Source organism: Lonchura striata, chromosome 4 (assembly GCF_050655825.1).
Source record: "Lonchura striata isolate lonStrDom1 chromosome 4, ASM5065582v1, whole genome shotgun sequence".
In the NCBI taxonomy this organism is placed as follows: Eukaryota; Metazoa; Chordata; class Aves; order Passeriformes; family Estrildidae; genus Lonchura; species Lonchura striata.
The window spans coordinates 49,501,062-49,519,077 of record NC_140706.1 but is presented as its reverse complement, the minus strand read 5'-3'; positions in this window follow the sequence as shown (position 1 = coordinate 49,519,077).

Here is an 18,016-nt window from a genome sequence, read left to right as displayed (position 1 = left end):
AGCTTCTTGAAGGTGAGTTGATGTTTCACAGTAGGTAATGGACTTTTATCTAAAATGTGATAGCTAGTTTTGTTGTACTTTCCCAAGAAAGTTGAGCAGCAGGGATTGAAACTGCTCTTAGCAAAAGGCAAGGGACAGGGCTAAAGCCCCTGGCCAGTGTCTTAGAGAACGGATGCAATGTGTGTGCGGTGGCCTCTGTCAGTCACAGTGGGAAATCCCTGCAATAAAAGTTGTAGCTGAATACTTATGCAGAAGGAACTTTAATTTGGTAACACTTTCTGCAGTTTTGATTGATTAGTGATAATTAGTGTTACATGGACACTGGAGTTGCAGAAGTCATTGCTGCCTGCGGTTTCTGAGAGTTAAAAAGCATTTCTTGACCCTTTTGCTGTTACAGAGCAGGCCATTAAGAATGGTTCTCCCTGTGACTTGATCAATATGTTGCCCACAAAAATAGGATTGGTTACTGGGGTGTGACAGGTAAATAATCATACACTTGAGAGAGACATTGGTTGTTTATTTCAGTGTTTCACCAGTCTGGGTGCTCAGTGGTATTTCACAAATCAGACACAGCCACTATCAAAATAACTTCTATTATTTATAGATGTTATCAAACAAAGAAATTAGCATTACAAGTGACATGGTTATCTCCTTAGCTCATATTCTGTCTTCTTTTGGTTAATGATTTTCTTACTTCTCACTTTAATTAGTCTACTCAGTCCATTGCTCAGTCTCCCTCTTCTTTTGGGCTGGGAGATTCTTGAGTTGCTGCTCCATGAGTTGGGGGCTGCAATCTCCCCCTGGCAGGAATTATTTTCTACCAGTCAGAGCTGCTTTCAGGAGAGTTGGGTTTCTTAGTTTCTTCCTTATCTTGGGAGTTGTGCCAGATGTCCTTTTGGCCCCTCAATTCTGCATTTTTTGCGTCCACTCTCAGTGGGCGTCCTTCTCCCCAAGCTTTGTTAACCCTTCCCCAAATCTGAGCTCCTTCAAGCATGTCAAGCCCTGAACCTTTACAAGGCAATTCTACCAACAAGGGATTTGTTTTTCTTGACCACTTAGAGCTTGTTTGTTAGTTGCTGTCTATTTAATGGAATAAATCTCCCTTGCAGGTGATTTGGTTTGAAAGTATAGAATGATCAAATATAGCAATACAAAGAGCATCCTTCCTTAAGAAATCTTTCACATATTCTACATTTTGCATAACATATAACTTCATTTTCAAATTATCTTAATTCAGGAGGATGCTAATGGCAATTTCTAAGGGGATACTGCTCCGAGTAATTTTATTGATTCCAGGGACTTTCCTTGAGAATCTCTTGGGTCATCTTTTTTAGCTGTGTGTAGGCTGAACAAAGCAAATATTTTATGTTGCTTTGTAGCAGAGTAGTCACAATGTCTGGAAGAGTCCAGTCAGTATTTGGGAAAGTAGTTTGTTTGAGATTGTTTTTAACCCAGCTGAATATTGTCCATTTAAAATAGGAACCATTGCTGACTATTTATATAACTTGTTTCAAAGGTAGCTCCAGGGAGAGAGAGAATAATAGATCTAACTTCTGAAAATTAAATTACAGTGTATGGACAGGAAAGGAGAAATGTTACGCTGAACAGCCAGGAACAGGTGGATGGCTCTGGTAATGGAACAGGAGCTAATGATGCACCTGTGGCTGACTCAGCCCCTGCAGAACAGGGAGCAGAGGAGGAGGACACTCAGAGTTCAGAGTATGTATGCCTCATGCCCCACCACACACAGAATTCTGTGCCTTCCTTTCTTTTCTGTGTAGGACTTAGTAATACTGCTATGCCTGATTTATCTTTGACGCCTTCCCTACTCTACTTATTTCCCTCCTTCTGCCATGTTGCAGGATGATCACATGATACTATTTGAATTTTGGGAGAAAAAAGCAGCCCAAAACAGATGTGCATCTTTGCATAGAGCCTTAGAGATGAGTGTTGGGGGTATGGCAAGGAATGGGGATTGGTCACAGGCCAAAGCTCAGTATTGCATTTGCTTTTTCTGACAAGCTGTAGTAGTGATGTTAGATATGGAAATGCTTCCATTGTAATCACTGGGGCTTGGCATCAGGGGGCCAGCAGGCAGCAGCTGGGCAAATTCCAACAAAAATTCCCTGCTGGAACGGTGCCAGCTGGTTGCCTTTCTCCTGGAGCTGGAGCCCTTCTTCCCAAGGTAGACTTGCACACAGGCAGTTGTGGAGGTCGTGCTTTTATGGCCAATGCTGGATGTCACAGGCCCTGATTTACTTGCTTCTGTGATGGAAATCTTGCAGTTCAAGTTGGGTGCCTGCACAGTAAAATTCCCATTCTGCAGGGGAACAGGAAAGTCCTGCTGTAGGAGCACTCCATCAGGATAAGAAAGATACAGTTCATTACACTGATTAATTTTAACCAAGTGTCTGTGTCACTAGGGAGGACAAAGAATATTATAATTATGGTATAAGGTTTTCAAAGTGTTTTTTTTGGGGTGGGGGAAAGACACTGCTTTGAGGCTTTAGGAAAGGCAATGTAGGAGATAACTTGAGTATGGAACTTTTAGGTGTCAGGTCTTAAACATGCCACCTAAAGGGCTTCTACGATTCTAAACCTTAATTTGGCATTTTGCCAATGAATTTGTAGATGCTTAAGTTTTGATTGTTAAGTCTGTAGGTGAACAAATCCCAACCCCTGGTTAATATAAAACAGGAATACTTTGTCCCTCCAGTCTCAAGCTTCTCAGTTACTGAATGTAACTGTTCTGTTTAGTTAAGGCCGAAATAGCTCAGTGCTGCAGCATTTAAAATTGACCAAAGGCTCCTTCCCAGGGCTGGATCTTGCCAGAGCTGTATTACTCTGTAGTTTAAAACTGGGTCCTGGAATGAATATTCTGGGGTGAATAATTCCCAGAGGACAGCTGATGCTGTAGTTACAAAGCTGTCACTGATGACCTGCTGGAAGTCAAGGTTGCCATACACAAACTGGCCCGTGCTAGAGACTGCTGCTACTTCAAAGCCCAGAGCAGGGTGACTGACTGCACCATTCTCCCAGTGAAAACCAGGACATCCTTTCCCTCAGGGCAGGGGAGATGGGAGACCCAAAATCCTCATTAAATGCAGCAAACAGAGCCTTAAAGACAGCAGGGATCTTCAAAGGAAATGTGTCATGGCTAGTCAGTGCAGTTGTATGAATATGTGAGCTTTTACATATCAATAACCACTGAAGTGTGGTTATATTAACAGCTGCATGCTCTTTCTAGTTTTGTTTCTTCTAGTGCACAGCAAGGAGTTGTTATTAGGTGTCCGATTTGCAGGGAATTTTACTCGGAGGTAAGGATCCACCCGTTGTTGTCCTTTCTGCTTTGTGGGAGGAGAAAGCCAGAAGTGGGGAGCTGCACAAGTCAGTTGGATGATGTGGGATGCTGTGGGCAGCTGGCTGGAAGCACAGCCCTTGCTGTGAAGCTCCACAAGTCACTTCTTGGTGAATGTAGAGGCAGAAGCCCTTGCCAAGATGGCACTGGCAGATCTGTGGGTCCCTCGTAATTCTAATTTTAGATGCTCAAAATAGAGCCTGATGCTAGTTGAGCAGCCAAATCAAATTCTTTCCTCGCAATAAATGTTGTGATTTTCTTTCTTCCAGTTTATTCAACGTGGACAACAGCTTGTGGCAACCCTGTGTGGCCATGTCTTCTGCAGTAGATGCCTCCCTATTGCCCTTGAGGCCGCTCACATGTGCCCAACCTGCTGGGTGGAACTGAATGCAGCAGTATATTTTCCCATTTATTTATGAGTGCTTCTCAGGAAAGACTGAGATGGATCTTGGACAATAGGCAGTGTAGAGGCTTGTTTCTTTATATATATAGTTCTTCCTCTATATAGTTTCATTTTTGCTGAATTCAATTTAAATAAAGTTTTGATTGATTTAAATATAGTCTGTCTGCTCTTCTGTGCTGGACTGTGCTGATTGTAGTTCTTGTGGCCAGTGTGTGTTGTACAGGGAAAAAGAAACACAGCCTGCTTGGGGTGAGAGGGATTCAATTTCTCAGGCCAGACTCTGGTGGACGCTTTGGGGAAAATGTCATGACTTTATTCCTCAGAAGATGGAAAGAGTAGCAGGTTGTGCACACATCGAAAGAAAGCAATGTTCTTTGACAATAACTGCTACATTAACAAACTGCTGCATTTAGTGCTGTAAGGTTTCATTAGAATTAGAATCTGGAGGCTTTCAAAGGAAGGTGTTTTTGAATGTCTGAAGTTGGTTACCATCTTTGAGCTGTTGGCAGTACAACTATGTTGTAGCTTCCTTCAATCACAGCAGTATAATCCTATGTTACACTGAAGAGGAATGCAACTGTCCAAAGATTTAGAAATTGGACATAAGAGAGGAAAGAAATTACTTATGTTATACAAAAGTAATAAAGAGGCACAGGCAGATCTCAGGTAAACAATGGGAGAGTAAATTCATTGTGCCACGAAAGAGAAAACTCAGATGACCAAACTGAACTGAGGTCCTCTGTGTGTTAAAAGTTGGACATCTGTGTGGACATGAATCCTTAATTTTGGTTTTTCATCTTTGTCTTTATTGTATTATTTATCTGCTTCCTCAGTCATATTTCAAGATGTCCTAATATTGCCATATTTAGGTAGAGGTAGTAATAAACAAGGTTCAATGTAGCCCCTAATTTTTATGTGGCTTGGTCTTAATAAAAAAACGAAAACATTAGTATTAGCCTGATAAAGTGATTTTTTGATTTTTGTTTTTAATGAAACCTACTTGAGTTGTCAAAATTAAACTCAAAGATAATTCTTCAACAGACACAAATAAAATTATTTAATTACAAGACGGCCATAAATTTTAGACTGATGTTTTTTGGTTCTCATTTTTGCTAGACTTTTAGCTACTTGGTGGATGCAATGACAGTAAGCAGAAATGTCTTGTTAAATGATCTATATGTCTTTCTAAAAGCTATACTCCTAGGTGACATGCAATGCCACGTATTCTCATTAAAAGGAGCATTTAAGGAAACGATTTATGGTCAAGTAAATTTAAGTAATGAAATGGCACTCAGCTGATTTTATAATAGGTTTAAAGAGATGTTAGTATGGCTCAACACTATCAGCTGAGGCAATTTTCTTTTAAAATTTTGGTATAGGGTTAGGAATTAAAGCATTCCGTGTGTGTGTATATATATATATATATATATATATATATATAATTTTTAGAAGGTATTGATCTAGAAATGCACTGATTACCAAAAAGAAACTGAATAGTTAAAGCATTGGTTTCAGTTGTGGTGCATGGTTGTCAGCAGAAGGAAAAGCATATTTTCAGCTCATTTCATCATTGATCTGTAGGCATAGAAGAAATGGGGTATTTTGAGCTTTAAAGGCCAGACCAGAAAGACAGCATATTTGAATTGTTCATTTCTCATAATCGATGCTTTCGGATTCATACAAGGTGCTTAAATATTCATCTATTAAATGTATATTTGGAATTGCTTTAGTGTCTTTGCATTTTATATAAAGTATTAAATCTACTTTGGGATTCTTCAAAAAATGGAAAAGTCCCTACCCATTCTTCAACACCCAGCATGTTGTCAATTACCCAAAAGGATGAATTGCAAGAACAGAGAAACTTTTGTAAGAAATGAGCCTCCTCATGTAGAGCCGGAGCTGAACATATCCTTGTGCTCTCCAGAGCCCCGGATCAATTTCCACCATTCTCCCCACACCCCAGAGCACCCAACAGGACCAGGGGCGGAGGAGCAGCCCTGAACCTGGCAGGGCTGAGATGGGTTCCCTGCTGCTCTCAGGAGCCACAGCCCTTCCTTCTGAACACAGGTCCCGAGGCAGAGTGGCTAGAAGGAAAAGTGAATACTAATTCTGCTTCTTCTGCTCTGTCACCTTCCGTAGTGGAGCAGGGCTTCAGGAGGAAGGTGTAATGAACAAAAAAAATAAAAATTAAACTTTTGGGGAATGTTGTTAGCAATGTATGTATGAAAAGGGATGTTGTTGATACAAGTAACAAGTTATAATTGGATATGTAGTTAACAGGGTGTGGTTCAGGGTTGGATGTTGTGGGTACAAAGTAAGGTTTTATTAAAACTCAATACTGTTGTGTATACTTAAAAGGGGACTGGAACCAGGCAGGAAATGCTAATCTTTGTGTAAGGGGGGCAGAGAAGCTTCTAGAAGTATAACATCGTAGAACACAGCCACAGCTTGGATTAAGACTGGAGGAGAGACCAATCACTAAGAAGCAAGAATCTCAAAATGATTGGCCAAGACGGCGCCAACTTATGGGGCCAGTCAGCAACAGAAAAAGAAACCTATTACAGCACGGATCCTGAGCGCCCCAATAAGGGAAGAAGAGGGAGACTTTAAAAGGCCTGGCGTGTGTGACACCCGGGTCTTTCCTTGGAGCTGGTATCCTTGGAAATGCCCCTAGGTATACAGTTACTAAGTTGTTGAAACAGTCTCCAGACTGGCCAGAGGCTTTGGCTTCCAGTTGTTCTGTCGGTAATAAACAGGCTTGCTTGTTTTTAATTAACTGGCCTGCTTTTTATTTCTTACTTTAAAGTTTTTGTTGTAAGCCTGTCCATAACAACTGGGGCCTCGCCCTGGAGAGCCACACCCAGAGGCGGGTCTGGTGTAGGACTTGGATTTGGGAGGTGCACCCGGACGATTCCAGCTGACTGGATTCCTGAGGAGTACATTGGATCCACAGAGGGGCTGCTGGCTTGATCCTCAGGAACTCCTGGAAGCCTCAACAACTTAGAGCAGCCTTCCAGGCAGCGGGAGAGGTCCTCGCAGCACTTGGGTGAGCGGCACCTGGGTGAGTGTGCGAGGGGGATTGAGGGTATGGAAGGGTACACCCCGAATGGTGAGAGAGTGTGTGTGAGTGAGACGGGGCCGGCAGGCCAGACTCCCGGAGCGATAGTGGAAGGAAGCGAGAGGGCAGAGGACTGAGTGTGGTACCCTTGGGGCTCAGCCATCCCCAAGACCCCTGGGGTGGGCTGGATTGAGGGATTCGGTCCCAAGAGCACCCAGGGAACGCCTCGGAGTGAGGGGATACCCCTAAGAGGGCCACGGAGGGCTGAGTGCCCAGAGCTTCCCAGGGGTGGGTCTGGGAAGACCGTCCAAAGCCATTAAAGGTGACTCCCGTGGGTTCCCAGAAACCCAGTGCCTGGAAAGGTCCTTTGGAAGCAGGACCTCAGCGTCGGTGGTAGAAAATACTCCTAACCGGAGACCGACGATAGGGAGCCACCGGTTAGGGGAGTGTTCTCCTTTTTGGTAGGGGGGGATCGGAGTCCCGGCCGAGGGGGGTAGGACCCCAATTCTCTGCACGGCCGGGCACGCAGGGTGGGCACGCACCTGGTCCTGCACGGGGTGGGCTGGGCAGGTGGATGCACCTGGTTTCGGCCACGCCAGGCAAGTTAGGGGGATCCTCCTGGCCTGGTGACTCGGAGCTGGGATCTCCTCCTACCCTGGCGAGCTCGGGTCAGGGAGAGGAGAACCTGCCTGCCTCAGGGAATTTATTGTTTCCTTTTATGTGGTACTTCAGTTACATAGTTTTTACTTTTGAGTCCAGGACTACCTGGATGTAATTTATTGGTATCATTGCTTTTCTAGGTGCTGATTATTTGGGGATAGAAATGGTTATTGTTTAACTGTTTCAAGCTGAGTTAATTGTGTGTGTGTCGAAGGTCAGAGCACGGTGTAAGTGAGGTTCTGGGGTGAGGTGGTAGCCAAGAGTCCCCAGACCACTTACCGGACAGGGAGAATGAACTTAAAAAGCATTTTGTTAGAGAGAGAGTATATCTGTTTAGCGTACTGTTAGTTTGAAGGTAGAGGTATTAAAAATTATAAGTTGCTAAATTTTATGTTTGAGTTCAAGACTACTTGAACGCATTTAGTTGGTACAAGTTGGCTTTTGGAATAAGTAGAAAGTTTAAGTCTTCATTTTGCAGCGAGTGGTGCTGGCAGCCGCGAGGCGCCGTTGGAGTGCGAGGCAGCGGCGGCTCAGAGGAGCCACTTTGCGGCCGGGCCTCCCTGGGAGGGGCCGCGGTGACGGGCGGGCATTGCCTGACGAGAAGGGGGCGGCCAAGGGGGCTAAGCCTGGCAGAGGGCCCTGGGGCTGCTTGCTAGCAGTGCTCCAGCTTGTGACCCTAATCATCAAGTTACAAGGAATGTAACCTATTTATTTATATGTGTGACTTGATTGCGATCGGAATCTTGTGGTCAGTTATAGCGAGTTATTTTATTCTTTTTGTTTCTATAGATTGTTTGTTTTATTGGATCATTTCATTACTTTTGTTCGTTGTATTAATTTCAATTACGAGAATGCCAATTTGGTATTTTGGATCATTACTAGTTATATTTAGTTTGATCTTTTTATTGTAATCTATTCAGATTGTTTGATTTAGTTGTTTCTGTTAGATTTATTTGGTACTTTAATAGTATAGTTTTATTTTGATTTTGCATTTTAATGGTTTTATTTCAGTTTATCAATTATTTTATTCAATTGTTTTACTAGACAAAAATTTGCCCAATTTAATTATTTAATTCCAATAATTCCATTTAATTATTTTATTTAAATTTGACAGTTATGATATCAATTAGTCTAATTCAATTATTCTCTTTCAATTGTACTAATTATTTCATTCTATTTCAATTATCTGAATTATTCTCATTTAAATCTGAACTAGGTTAAAGTTGCTATTTCAATTCCATTTGTTTTATTTTAATTGTTTTATTCTGATTTGTTTATTTCAATTGTTTTATTTTAATTGATTAATTATTTGATTGTTTCTATATAAATATATATATTCTATTTTTTATTTCAAATATATATTTCAATTGTTTTATTCCAATTGTTTTATTTCAATTTATTTCAATTGTTTTATTTCAATTCATGAATTAATTCAATTTTTGATATTAAAACAAAAACAAAACAAAAAATGATTCCAATTGTTTTATTCCAAATGTTTATTTTAATTGTTATGAAGAATTGTTTGTTTAAATTGTTTTATTTTAATTCATTCATTATCTTTATTAAGATTAATTATATAATTATTCAAAATTAGATCATCCTATTTTGTTCTGATAGTTTATTTCTAATAATTTTATTGAATTTTAGTAGTTTATTCCAGTTGTTTCTTTATTGCAATTGCACAATTTTAATTTCATAATTCTAATTAATTTCATTCTGATTGTTTTTATTGAAATTCAATTATTTTATTTTAATTATTTTATTTCAATTTTTTAAATTAAATGTCAACAGTTTTATTTTTGTTTGTTTTCAATCACTTGATCATTCCATCTGGTATTAATTACATTATTTTAGATTGTTAAATTCAATATTTTGGATAAAAGTTATTTTTGACCAATCAAGGTTCACATTGCTATATCAGTTTATTCAGTCAAGAGTAATTTCAATTGTCCTGTTTCACATAAGTGTAGATCCTTTCATTAGCTCATTTGACTTACTGCTTGCTAGGTTAGTTCGTTGTCCAGTTAATTTATAAAATGGGGCAGGGTACTAGTAAGAACTCCCGCAGGGGAGGGATTAAGAAGGGTAAGCTGAAAGAAATTCCACCCAGTAGCCCTTTAGGAGAAATGATTGAAAAGTGGGAAGGTGATGAGAAGTTTAAAGGATTATCTAAAATAAAGATGATACAATATTGTGTGGAAATATGGCCAAAAGAAGCTCTCCAGGAAGGGTCAGTTTACTGGCCTTGGTATGGTTCAAAGGACAGGTGGTTGTGTTTAGCTTTAAACAAATATGTGAATTTGAGGAAGAGTGTGAGTGAGGAAGAAACTAAGTATGCAAGTTGTTGGTTAGAAAGTGATACCCTGGAGGAAAAAGCAAAAGGGTACAAAGTGTCAAAGGACATTAAGAATGTTAAAGACTCAAGGGAAAAGCCCGCAAGAAGGTGGGACCCTTTATCTTCCACCCTCTTCCCCTCCTGTTCCTCCGGCACCTCCTCTTGTCGAACCTGCTCCTTCAATACCTGCACCTGTCCAACCTACCCCTTCAGCCTCTCCGACTCCTCCCCATATTCTCTCCACACCATCAACAGGAAGTACATTAACAGCCCCAAGTCAGGTGGTTATAACCCCTGACTCCAGGATTAAGGTTTCGTCACATCCTCCAAACCTCCTCATATCCAGTGCTAACCAACCTCCTTCACAGAGTGTTGTCTTAACACCTCCAAGACACATAAATGAAACAAAGATTGAAGGGAGAGGGGGATTAGTAGCGAATAGTGATTGGCAGAATAATGTGCAAGGAAATAAAGTTCAAGGTTGTAATTGTGGTAAAGCTGAAACAGCTAGTCCAATATCCCACCATTGTAACACTCGGTTTAAAACCAGTGTTGCTCAGGAGGAGAAAGGGCAGAAAGACTATTTCCCCTAAGGGAAGTTCCCATGGGAGGAGCCAATGGAATAGGATTTGTGAATGCCCCATTGACAGCTTCCGAGGTGAGGAATTTTAAGAAAGAAACAAAGACCTTGGTAGAAGAATTGCACACCAGCTAGATCAATTCCTAGGTCCTAATATCTATACCTGGGAAGAATTAAATTCAATAATAGGAATTTTATTTTCTCCCGAGGAGATGCAGCTAATACAAATTGCAGGAATAAAAGTGTGGGAGAAAGAAAATAGAACGGGCCACCCTGCAGATGTTCCCCCTGGGGAGGTTAAAATGCCCCTAACACCACCGGATTGGGACACAAATAATGAAGCAGGGCAGAAGAGTATGGGGGAGTATAGATCTTTGATCATAAAAGGAATCAGGAACGCAGTTCCGAGAGCAAACAATGTAAAGCTAACATTTGATAGCCATCAGGAAAAGGATCAGGCTCCAAGTGCGTGGTTAGCCCGGTTAAAAAGAAATTTTCAACTTTACTCCAGTGTGGATGCAGAAAGCCGGGAGGGAAAGGTACTCATTAGGGTACACTTTGTGGCGAGGCCTTGGGATGATATTAGAAAGAAACTGGAAAAGCTTGAAGAATGGCAGGAAAGGAGTTTAAATGAGCTATTAAAGGAAGCACAAAAGGTGTTTCTAAGGAGGAAGGAGGAGAAGGCGAAAATGAAGGCAAAAATCATGGTAGCAGTAGCAAGGGAAAGTCAGGGAAAGCCGGAAGAAACCCAAAAGGAGATAGAATGGCATAAGAGGGAGAGAAAACCAGACCAAAGAGGAGAATTTGAAAAACGAGAGTGATTTTATTGTGGTAACAGGGGTCATGTCAAGAAAAATTGTAAGCAGTTCATAAAAGACCAGAAGTTATACAGAGAAATTGAGATAGGAGTTGGAGAAGGAGAAGATTAGGGATGTCAGGGGCTCTATTCTCTGAGGGCAGTAAAGGATTTAAAAGGGGAGCCCTTGATAAATTTAGAGGTTGGTCCTCAGAGAGAAGAATTTGAATTTTTAGTAGATACAGGAGCTGATAGGTCATGTGTTTTTAAGATGCCAGAAGGTAGTGTGTTGCTTCTCTTTGGACCACCACTTGTTGCTTTCGGTGGTCACTCGCCGCTGTCCCCCGTCCCTCCCCAGGCCCCTGGGACCCTCCGGCTATCTGTCCCCTCTGGGGCCGGGGTTTGCCGTGGTCCCGCTGCCCTGGGCTTACCAGGCAGCGGCTGGGTTAGCACGGTCCGAGCAGCAGCGTTGCCTCGGTCGCCGCTAGGATTCGAGATAAAGAGACCCAGAGAGACCAATGGTATGCTTGTCCAGAGAGATTGTATTGCCTGAAGCGTTGCAGGGACCAAAAGGCCACGGGCTATTGCCCAGATACAGTTTTATACAGCAAAATTAAGATATAAGGTCTAAACAATAGAGACAGTGTTCAGCTAAGGCACATCAGAACCACCCCAGGGGCCAGGTCCAATGGGAACTGCTCAGGGGTGGAAAGAAGGGGGTTTACAGAGGAATGCTGAAGCAGGACGTTCCCGAAACAGTGGAGCATACATAAATGTATCTTTTCCCTCAGTTTACCATTCCCAAGGCCTTTCTAAAACAATGGGGCATACATGAATGTATCCTTTTCCTCAGTTTACCATTCCTAAGGCCTTTCTAAAACCTTCCTCCACACTACCATGCCAGCATGATAGCTACAGTAGTGAACTTAGTAGAACAACTTGTAAAGTAAGAGGGGCAAGCAATAGCCCATTTGAAGTACCCGTAATTAAACAAGTAATACTAAGAGGAAATTCAAGGGTAGGATGTGTTGATTTACTATTTATGCCTAATTTGAAGTGTAATTTACTCAGCCGTGATTTACAAATAAAGTTCTTTAGTTCCAAAAGAAGGGAAGATGGTAGCAACAATTATGAGATTAAATACCAAAGATGAGAAAGAAATAGATTCCCAGGTATGGGCAGAAGAAGGTGGTCGATGCTTATTAGATATACCGCCGATAAAGATAAAAATGAAACCTGAAATTACAACCATTCGAGTCCGTCAATACCCCATCTCAGCTGAAGGAAAACAGGGGTTAACTCCCATAATAAAAGGATTGATTCAAGATGGGACATTAGAGCCATGTAAGTCACCCCATAATAGACCAATTTTACCAGTTAAAAAGTCAGATGGAACGTACCGATTAGTACAGGATCTAAGAGAAGTCAATAAGCAAACTGTAGCCAGATATCCAGTAGTGCCTGACCCTTACACACTGTTGAATAAAATACCACCAGAACATTCCTGGTTTAGTGTGATAGAACTTAAAGATGTGTTTTGGGCATGCCCATTAGCAGAGGAGAGTAGGGGGTGGTTTGCTTTTGAATGGTATGATGAGAACACAGGGAGAAAACAACGATATCAATGGACGCGATTGCCCCAAGGGTTTACTGAATCACCAAATCTGTTTGACAAGCATTGGAAGAATTATTAGAGCAATTTGAGTCAAAACAGAATACCCAGATTTTACAATATGTGGATGATCTATTCATTTTGGGGGAGCAAAAGGAAATAGTACAAGAACCTACCATAGAACTTTTAAATTTTCTGGGAAAAAAGGGCTTAAAAGTGTCAAGAGGAAAGCTCAAATTTGTAGAGCAAGAAGTAAAATATTTAGGACATCTAATTGGGAAAGGTTATAAGAATTTGGCAATGAGTAGAATTGAGGGAATCCTATCCTTGCCCTCCCCAAAAACGAAAAGGGATGTAAGACAATTATTTGGCTTAGTTGGATACTGTAAATCCTGGATAGATGGACACACCAAGTTAGTTAAATTCTTTTATGATAAATTGGTTGAGACCCAGACTTTTGAATGGACTGAAGAAGATGAAGGGAAATTAACAGAGTTAAAGGAAAGACTGATGAAAGCTCCAGGTTTAAGTTTGCCCAATTGGAAAAACCTTTTGAACAGTTTGTAAATGTAGATGAAGGAATTGCTTATGGTGTATTAGTGCAAGAGTGGTGCGGAGAAAGGAAACCAATTGCTTATATGTCAGAATTGTTGGAACCTGTGGTGAGAGGCTGGCCCACCTGCCTACAGTCGGTGGCCGCTGCTGTGACTCTAATTGAGGAAAGCTATAAACTAACCTTTGGACGTAGAATTAAGGTACATACACCCCATGATATAACATTAATATTGAGCAAAAAAGCTAATCAATGGATTACGGACAGTCGATTACTTAAATATGAAATAGTACTAACTAATATTGATAGCATAGAACTTACAACTACAAAAGTGCAAAATCCTGCACAATTTTTATATGGAAAATCAGAAGGCCACCTTGAACATTGTTGTGAAGAATTAATGAATCTGCAGACTAAAGCAAGAGAAGAGCTACAAGAATTACCTTTATTAGAAGGGGAAGTGTTATTTATAGATGGCTCTTCTCGAACTGTAGAAGGGAAAAGGGTGTCCGGTTATGCAGTTATAGATGGGAAAACGATGAAAGTAATAGAAAAAGGAAAATTACCAACTAAATGGTCAGCTCAGTGCTGTGAATTGTATGCCCTATTAAGAGGCTTAATTTGGTAGAAATACAATAAAGGAACTATCTATACTGATTCCAAGTATGCTTACGGAGTTGTACACACATTCGGTAAGATTTGGGAAGAAAGAGGGTTTATAAACTCTAAAGGTAAAATGTTAATTCATGAAGAATTGATAAAGGAAATACTAAAAGCACTAAAAGATCCATTAGAAGTCACAGTAGTACATGTTAAAGGACATCAAAGGGGGACATCAATAGAAATGCAAGGAAACAATTTAGCGGATCAGACAGCAAAAGAGGCAGCTTTAGGAAAGGAAGAGTGGATATTTGAAATAGAAAAACTAAAAGAAATGGATGGGGAAGAAATTCCAGTATGCACAGAACAAGAGCAAAAAGAATTGCAAAAACAAGGGGGTGTGAGGGATGAATTGGGGAAATGGATAATGCCTGATGGGAGGCAAGTATTGAATAAAAACCTATCCTGTAAAATCCTAGAAATTCTGCATGCCTCTACACATTGGGGAACTCAAGCACTCTGTGATCACTTTTTCAGAACATATGTGTGCATTGGGGGTTTTGGGATAGCAAAAGCTGTAACAAAGGATTGTATGGCTTGTCAGAAAATAAATAACAAAATAATTAAGAAAGTACCTGTAGGGGGAAGAGAATTAGCTAAAAGACCTCTTCAGAACATACAAATTGACTTCACTGAATTTCCTCAAGTACAGAAGTTTAAACATTTATTAGTTATTATCAATCACCTTACCCATTGGCTAGAGGCTTTTCCAATAGTAAAAGCAACTGCAGAAACTGTTAGTAAAATTCTGCTAGAACAAATTATCCCACATTATGGTATAGTGAATACAATAGATTCAGACAGAGGGCCTCATTTTACTGCTAGAATTTTACAAAATGTAATTGAAACACTTGGTATGACTTGCAAGTTGCATACTCCTTGGAGGCCCCAAAGCTCAGGAAGGGTAGAGCAAGCTAACCAGACCCTGAAAATTATACTTACCAAGTTAGTAGATGAAACAAAAATGAATTGGGTAAAATGCCTCCCTTTAGCCCTGATGAGAGTGAGAACAAAGCCTAGATCTGATATGGGTATTTCCCCTCACAAACTGATGTTTGGACTCCCATTTTTGATTACCTCACATTGTATGGGGACATATGAAGAAGGGGAAAAAGGTGTGAAAATTTACCTAAAAACAATTGCAAAAACATTAGAAGAGTTAAGGAGGAATGGATATTTCCCCCAAAGTACTGCCATTGATTTTAAAATCCATAAATACCAACCAGGAGATTGGGTATTAATTAGATCATGGAAAGAACAGCCATTAACCCCCAGATGGGAAGGCCCATACCAAGTTTTATTAACTACCGAAACTGCAATAAGAACTCAAGAAAAAGGGTGGACCCGTGTCACTAGGGTCAAAGGTTCAGTTTCTGCTCCCACAGGATAGACTATGGAAGACTCTACTAACACCAAGTAGCACCTCTTTTTTTATAAAACGTTGTTCTAACGTTGTAATCTATGAACTGTTATTTAAAGATATTATTTATAAACTTGTTATTTAATATCCTATTTAATCCAGTATTAGTGTTAAAGTTAAGATAAAGAGCTATTTAAATATTTATTGTAATATTTATTATTAAAGTGTTACTATTTAGAATATTTATTGACAGTTTTGGATAAAATGTTAATAGAAACTAATTGCACTTTCTGGTATTTCTCATTACAGAATCTGTGACAAGGAGTCTCCATAAGATAGAGCATTCTCCCACCATAGTAGCGATCTGACCCTAAAACGGGAAAAAAATAACAAGTCAACACACAAAAGAGTGGAGTAAGATGAGGATACCGGTAAGAATGTCAGCACAGGGGGCAAGCCCAGATCAGGTGACAGTACTCTTACCATCTGAGGCTGACCAAGGACCACGAGAGTCAAGAGAGTAACCTGTACTGCACCCCCATGGGTGCTGATAGCAATAGTGACTGCGAGTCTCCAGGAGAGCTCACCGAACTCCTGTGATAACTGCTATCATGCTATCTATACCGGGAATGCGCAGAGCGCAGTTCTCACATTCCACACTAATCTTAACCCTGAGTGTGTTGACTTGTCACAATTACAAACCCGTGTAAAAGATGGAAAAACCTACTGGCTATTTGAAAATGAAGGGACCCATAAACAGAAACTAATGGGGGAATCCCCTACAAGGGAGAAATGGTTATGCACTGATAAGAAAATAGGGAATAGGGTCGTTAAAGGATTGGACTTAATACAAGAGAAAGAGATAAGAGGGGTGATTAAACCAGGAGTAGAAACAAAATTAAGGAATTGAAAGAATTTGATTTTAGATCTGGTAGAAAGAATTAGCCATGGGTTCAATGTGTCAAATTGCTGGATATGTGGGGATACCAGGACATCAGAAATATGGCCCTGGGAAGGAATCGCGCTCAGCCCTCAAGAAACTCTAAAACTGATGAAGAATCTAAATAGACACTGACAACCAGACATCCGAAACGAGGAAGAAGTTTGGAACTTAAAGTCCGAGGTAATCGGGGAAGAATGTATATGGAGAAGGGAACTGAAATTTCTTTCCTATGCAGGTGAACTGTCTTGTAAAAAGTATCTAACTGCTAATGATACCCATGAGTGGTGGATTCCCAGAGTAAACATCTGCATTGGGCGCGAAAACAAAAATCTGGCTCAAGCTGTTCTTATATACAAAGAGAATAACTGTTTAAGTGTCTACCTAATAAACCAAATCCATATCAAGATGAACCTAAGTCATCTAAATTTTGGAATAAGACTGAAGTTAAAAACACCAGATCACTAAAATTCTGGAAAGCCCCAAAAGGATTGTTCTGGATTGTTCTGGAAAGATGGCATATGTGATGCTATCAAAAGACTAGAAAGGGAGTTGTACATTAGGTGTAATAAGACCGTCATTCTTTCTACTCCCAAAAGAGGACCATCAAGGTTTAGGGTTACCCCTCTATGATGAGTTAAAACGTAAAAAGAGAGATCTAAGTGGAGGAACACAGAGTTGGGGGGAGGAAGATGGCCCCCAGAGAGAATTATTGAAACCTATGGCCCTGCCACCTGGGCACAGGACGGTTCACGGGGGTATAGAACCCCCATTCATATGTTAAACAGAATTATAAGGTTACAAGCACTTCTAGAGATAATTTCTAATGAGACAACTTTAGTTCTAGACTTGTAATCAGTGCAGAGCCACCAGATGAGGACTGCCATATATCAGAACGGGCTAGCCTTGGACTACCTGCTGGCCGAAGAAGGAGTGGTATGTGGAAAGTTTAATTCATCTGAATGCTGTAGAAAAACTGATGATCATGGGGACCGAATTAAAAATATAACCACCAGGATCAGAAAATATGCACATGTACCTGTGCAACGATGGACCCCATTAATAAAAGCTAATTGGTGGGATAACATCTGGAATATAAAATGGTAGAAAAAGATGCTACTTATAGAGGGAGGGGCACTCATAAGTTTAATTTTCCTTCCTTGTTTAGTACCTTGTCTTATCAGAATGATTAACAATATTGTCCAGACTTCTCTTGAAAGGTTAACAGATGAAAAAATTATGGTGATGAAAGAAAACCAAGAAGAAAAGGAATAGAAAGTGCAAAAGAGATGTATGAGAAATACCAGAAGTTAAAAGAGTTTTACAGAAACTATGAAAGTCCAGTTTGATGAGTTAAGGTTGATGCAGGCTAAAGCTTGATCAAAGAATTAGAGGGGGGATTGCTATGAACAACAAAAAAAAAAAATTTAAACTTTTGGGGAATGTTGTTAACAATGTATGTATGAAAAGGGATGTTGTTGATACAAGTAACAAGTTATAATTGGATATGTAGTTAACAGGGTGTGGTGCAGGATTGGATGTTGTGGGTACAAAGTAAGGTTTTATTAAAACTCAATAGTGTTGTGTATACTTAAAAGGGGACTGGAACCAGGCAGGAAATGCCAATCTTTGTGGAGGGGGGGCAGAGAAGCTTCTAGAAGTATAACATCGTAGAACACAGCCACAGCTTGGATTAAGACT